This window comes from Anomaloglossus baeobatrachus, chromosome 2 (genome assembly GCF_048569485.1).
Source record: "Anomaloglossus baeobatrachus isolate aAnoBae1 chromosome 2, aAnoBae1.hap1, whole genome shotgun sequence".
In the NCBI taxonomy this organism is placed as follows: Eukaryota; Metazoa; Chordata; class Amphibia; order Anura; family Aromobatidae; genus Anomaloglossus; species Anomaloglossus baeobatrachus.
The window spans coordinates 178,537,500-178,543,499 of NC_134354.1; the positions used below are offsets into that span (position 1 = coordinate 178,537,500).

Sequence of the window (6,000 nt, forward strand, 5' to 3'; positions counted from 1 at the left end):
TCTTGCCTTATGTTCCTAGTAGAATTATATCTATGCAGAGGCTTTTTCGGATGCAATCAAAATTCTAACTCTTAATTTCCTAATGAGTAGAGATTATTGAGCCGATTTGCCAGGCTTGATAAATTGCAGTAAATTTAGCTGATTTATCTCTTGGTGAATTATAAGATGGGAAAATTGATCTCTCAAGATTTGTAGCAAATTTGACTGATTTGTGGAAAAAAATAATAGAGTATACTATTTCTGAAAATTCGGCTACATCTTTTCGGCGCTTTTAACATCAAATCCGCTAAGAGGAAAAGATAAAATAATGGAAAAGCGATGTCTAGAGCTCTAAAAAACTGAGCTCTTATTTCTGTTAATAGGAGCGAGACATGAGGCATTAGCTTCTAGCACATCTCTGGGAAATCTACCCAGGGTGAAGCTAGAGAGGATTGACGAGGAATGTGACCTGGGCTGCTGGGTTCCAGGAGGGGGCACCAAAAAGCCACTCAGCCTTTGCCAACACATTAGACTTGGCCAGAGCAGCACGCGGAATCTTTCAATGAGGGAAAGCCTCGCTACGACACTGACATATGCTCTAGTTCGCAAATTAGAAATAATAAAACTTGCTTTTAAGAAGCTTTATTCTTTTTCTGTTTTTTTTTTTTAATGATTTCTCCCTCTCTAGGTTTGTTCCCAATTTACCAGAAAAAATTACCAGTGAAAACAGCATGTATAACGGGATGTGTGAAGTCGGCCTTGAGGTGGTGTCAAAAGTGTGATTTTTAGTGCTAATGTTTTTCTGCTTTAAAAAAAAATCTGTGTGAAGGATAATACACATCAGCTGTCACATAGGTGCGATTAAGATGTTTAATGCCGGTTTCCCATGGCCTCAGATACTCCGGAGATTTTTAGAAATTATGTTAATAATATTGTCTGCGATCGCATGTGTTTTCTGTACATTTTTAATGTATCTGCCTTATTAACTGTTTCCCTCTAAAATAAGCAATATTTTTTCACCCATGTTTCCCTCTATTAATAATAATGAAATAAAAAATTGAGGTATGGGTGTAACTCTGTGTCCCTGCACTTCTTGCTCTCATGCCCGGCATCTCTGCCTCTCCTCTACGTGGGCTTCTCCTCCTCCCAAAGTCTGTGCGCATGTCACAGGACCTCCGGCAGTGCTCCTAATGAGTGTGCGCGCTGCTACCCCTTTCTTAAAGGACCAGCGCACCACTCCTAGGAAGTGCCTTTCAGCCTATCGCTAAGAGGCACTGGGTATTTAAGGCAAACTCCCACTAGGGAAGTTGCCTGTTCAACACCCTCAGTTCTGTTAGTTGATTCTGTCTAGTCATTTGTAAGGTCACCCTGCCCATACCATCCTGTCCTGTTTGTACCTGGTCTTGTCCTGTCCCGTACCTGATTACCAGCCCATCCTGCCTATTGGCACCTGGTTCTAGTCCTGTCCTGCCCGTACCTGGCTACCATCCATCCTTTCTGTTGGCACCTGGTTCAAATCCTGTCCTGTCCATACCTGCCTGGCTGGTGGAAGAGATTCTGCCTGTCCGTCCCGGCCCTGCCATCTGCCTTACTAGTGACTTTGCCTGTCTGTCCTGCCCCAATGGTGCTAGAGACACTGCTTGTCCGTCCTGCCTGTGTTGTCTGCCTTGAGCCACCCTGGTGGTCCCTCTCTGCACTTGAGACTCAGTTCTGTCTGCTCCTGTGTCTGCCCCTATCCTGAGGGTCAGCTGCCACAGTCCCGATCCTCTACCCCACATTACGGTAGACTCGGGGTCTCCCTGTGGTCCAGTGAGTCCACTTCTAGCTCGCCACAGCACCATCCCCGGCGACAAGCTTTACAATGGGCTATGCAGTGGTTCTACAAATTACATTATTTTCTGGCTACAAAGGCTTTGCCACTAGGAAAGAAATACATTATGGAGAAAACAATTTGGCCTGACCACAAAATGACCATATGCAGACCCACACATATGGTTTGCAATAGATAATATGTTTAGGCTGCAAGCTATCTGCTTCAAGTATCTGGGATGTCCAAGACTTTAGGAACATCAGGGAGTCAGGATATCCAGATGCCCAAGTGCAGCTGTGTTTCCAGACTAAAGGTGCTTACACACATTATCTAATGTGTATTCTGACTCGCCTGACACCAGATGTTGGGAAAAACAAGGATCGTACATTTGGATTTTAAGGTGTCAAAAATTACGGGCAATAGCTTCTTCCCTTCCCTCACACAAACAAACAGCAAATCCTGCTACGCAGGCAAAATGTGCAGCCCAAATCCTGTAAATTGTAGCTATATAGCAAGGATTAAAAAATAACTTTTAATATTTGAAATCTAAAACAGAAAATACATAATAGAATGATAAAGTGCAGTGCATTAAAATGTAAACAAAAGAATAGATCTCACCCGATTCTTCTCCACAGGTAGATCATACACCACCGGATATACAAAGGCGGAAGAGGGCCAGCTTGAAAAAAGGGGGGAACACGTTAGTAAATACTACCCCTGTTGTGCCTATGCAGTAACTTCCGCCCTTACAAGGGCAGCACCCAAGTCAGATAGGCTACCCCAAATAAAATTAACCCCACCCAACGCGTTTCCCTCTCCAAATAATCAGAGAGTTCATCAGGGGAGAATAGGGACGTATACCCTGCAATGGCAGGTGTGTATACACACAGCACGTTTGTAGTCTATGTGTTCACACACATCTTGCTTTCTGCATGTGTCCTAGTGGCCAGTGGGACCCCCACCCATTGCAGGGTATACGTTCCTGTTCTCCCCTGATGAACCCTATGAATATTTGGAGATTTATTTATTTGCAGGAACGACCGGTAATGATCAAAAATACTCACCATATCGTTGATCGTTGACACGTCGTTCTAATCTCAAATATCGTTCCTGCTGCAGGTACGATGTTGTTCATCGTTCCTGAGGCAGCACACATCGCTATGTGTGACACCGCAGGAACGAGGAACAACATCGTACCTGCAGCCGCGGCCAATGAGGAAGGAAGGAGGTGGGCGGGCTGTTACGGCCACTCATCTCCGCCCCTCAAATTCTATTGGACGGCCGCTTAGTGACGCCGCTTTGACGCCGCACGAACCTCCTCCTTATAAAGGAGGCGGTTCGCGGCCACAGCGACGCCGCTAGGCAGGTAAGTACATGTGACGGGTATCAGCGATGTTGTGCGCCATGAGCAGTAATTTGCCCATGACGCACAACCGACGGGGGTGGGTGCTTTCACCAGGGACATCGCTAGCGATGTCGCTGCGTGTAAAGCAGCCTTAAGTCCAAGATATATACCCCCCTAAAAAAACAGTTAGTGCCCAAATGTTATAAATAAAAAAGCTATACAGTGATCTCTTACCTATCGCAGGAGTTATGTTACGAAAATCTCCTGTGATAGATAAAAATCTTCAAAGTAGCGGCATTAAATTGTACTGAACAGTAAATTCAAAGTTTTACGATTGCAGAGCAACACTACGCGCAATGATCAGACGGCGATATAGTGCACAAGTAGAGATGCTGAACATCCAGTATGGTCACAAACAGACTGATGCAATGGTCACTAAGCCAATCAGCGCTCAGGATACACAACATAGTGCTGTGGTTGGTCGCTTTCTATTCCATCAGCCAACAATGTGCCGTGTACAATCTCACGTGGAAAAACTTGCGTAAGCGATAGTGGTGTAAAGTACTGCGTTTCCATAGTGTACAGTATGGTATTCTTCTGCTCGTGATATACAGTACTGTACAGTACATCGCAAAATCCCGCAATATAGCGAAAACTCCGCAATACAGAATTATATCTATTTTGTTATAAAATCCACGATACAGTCACGCCTCAATAAATGAACCGCAATATATCGAAGAACGACTGTAATCTCCTGCTGATCCAGACCAGATGCTCTGAGGGTCACGGTCAGCCCTTCCTGGAAAGCTACAAGCTGATGACCACTGCAGCCTCGCCAGTTAATTGCTGAACTTCTGGAAATGATACCAGTATGTATGACAAAAGACCAATGCAGGAACTGGTTTGAACAGGTAAGAAAGTAGCTGAGACACATGATTGGCAGATGTATGTGTGTGGATGGCACTATGAGGGCACCTGAAGGAGCATCTGCGACAAGCGGTATTGAAACAAAGGCTACAATGGCTTTCTCGAGGCGCCGGTCAGCTGTTCTCAGCTTCGGGATGTAAAGAGATGCGGAGCTGAATAGCCCAGCTCTGTCAATTGATGGGTACTGAAGGTCAGCTCTACTTTCATTTAATGGGAGTTGAAGACAAATGACTTGTGGGGGTGCCAGGTGTCTGACCCCCACCTACCTGACATTAATGACCAAAGGAAAGGTCATCAATATCATAGTAGTGAAACTCCCCTTTAAAGGAAGCATCTATGCCTATCTGCATTATGTTACAAGCAGAAAATGGGGGAAGGGATTGAAAGATTTTGATGTTCGAGGTTACATGTTTTTGATGCTTTTTTGGTCAATTAGCAGTTATCACTTTAATTAATTTATCTTTTTACTCTTGCATGAAAGCGTTAACCTCGCCATCACTAGTGGTTTAGAATTGAAGGCTAAACCACACGGGCTAAAATCTATGAATTATGCAATATTATTTCTATTAAAGGTTAATTTGATGATTGGTCGTAAAGCCAAAATGCACAGTAGAATCCAAGTACCATCTACTATTTGTATGTGACTGTGAGTTTTCAGGCAAAGGGTTAATTTCATGACTGCTAATGGCGTCTGAAGACATTAATCTATAAATCCATTCACGCCAAAATTTTTTCCACACTTCCTCGCACACTTCTCCTACTCTGGTGAGAATGGATTAATCCATTTGGTGCCTGAGGAAGCGTGCAGAATGGTTGTGCAACTGGAGACCTGTGGGCTGGATGTGGTCTCCTGAGGGATTAAATCCTTTCCCACAATATAGCTGCGAGTGAGTCAAAACAAGCCGGAGAGAGAATCAGGCAAGCTGCGGCGGTATTCCGACTGTCGAACGGATATCAAAGGCACGGAGTACACGGCGGAGGACGACGGATTCGTGCACCTCTTAATGTGACAGGAACCCACAGACGCGTCTGATAAATCATACGGGCTCGGCATCCATACGCCAAGCTAGTCTTGATTTGTATAAATAATCCTATTATCGCCGACCTCCCCCTGCCTTTACAGCGGCGCGCAGTGTCACACTCATGCACTCCGAATGTCGCACGGAGGTAGCAAAATCAAAATTAAGCAGTTGCTTGGAGGCCCGATTTAATGCCGCAGCTCCGGAGCTAAATCATTTTCTTAAAGAGACAGATTTATTATATGGGGAAATGAGGAGGCTCGCAGCACATTTGCTTTTTGTTTGTCTGGCACAGAAAATGCATGTCATCTCTAGGTAACAAATAAAAATGCTTGTTTGTATATGATCCTTCTGAATTGTAAAGCGCTACGGAATATGTTGGCGCTATAGAAATAAAGATTATTATTATATTATTATTATAAAATGCTCATCCTTTAAAGCCGGTCTATTAGGAAATTACTTAAACAGTGATTCCTTAATAATTACCTTAATTGCTCCCATGTGGGAAGGTTTTGTGTAATTGTCGAGATCAGGAAGAGGGAAAGCAAAATTCACGATGCCTGCTTCCCGAGCTGTCATTCCAGTTTATAATGCCTGCATTCTCTGAATACAGAAAGCAGGGGGCTGTCATGGGCAGACGGCCATCTCTTCTCTCCGCTGGCTTAATACGAGCGCAGCAAACGGCACCTGGATTCTGATGACAACGCAGGCAGAGCAGCCATGACTAATTTAATTTCCCTTTCCTGCTTTTCATGATTACCTGGATCGCGTCTACGTATGAAGGAAGAATTTACGATAACAGTAGCATATTAATTAATTGCTGTATATGCCATTCTTTATAATTAAAGTGAAGGGTGACCGAAGACAAACTTTTGCTTACAATCTGTCGGTAGATTCAGATATTCATTTTTTTCCATTAT

General features: G+C 44.0%; 1 long non-coding RNA gene across 1 annotated transcript in view; it reads right to left on the reverse strand.

The window, feature by feature from the left end:
* Positions 1-5,690, reverse strand: part of LOC142288316 (uncharacterized) — a 66,644-nt gene extending 60,954 nt beyond the window's left edge. Inside the window, exons 1-2 of the long non-coding RNA XR_012749111.1 lie at positions 5,567-5,690; positions 2,408-2,468 (exon numbers count right to left, since the gene is read on the reverse strand). This is a non-coding gene — a long non-coding RNA (uncharacterized LOC142288316). The remainder of the gene's footprint in view (positions 1-2,407; positions 2,469-5,566) is intronic.
* Between the last annotated feature and the right edge of the window lie 310 nt (positions 5,691-6,000).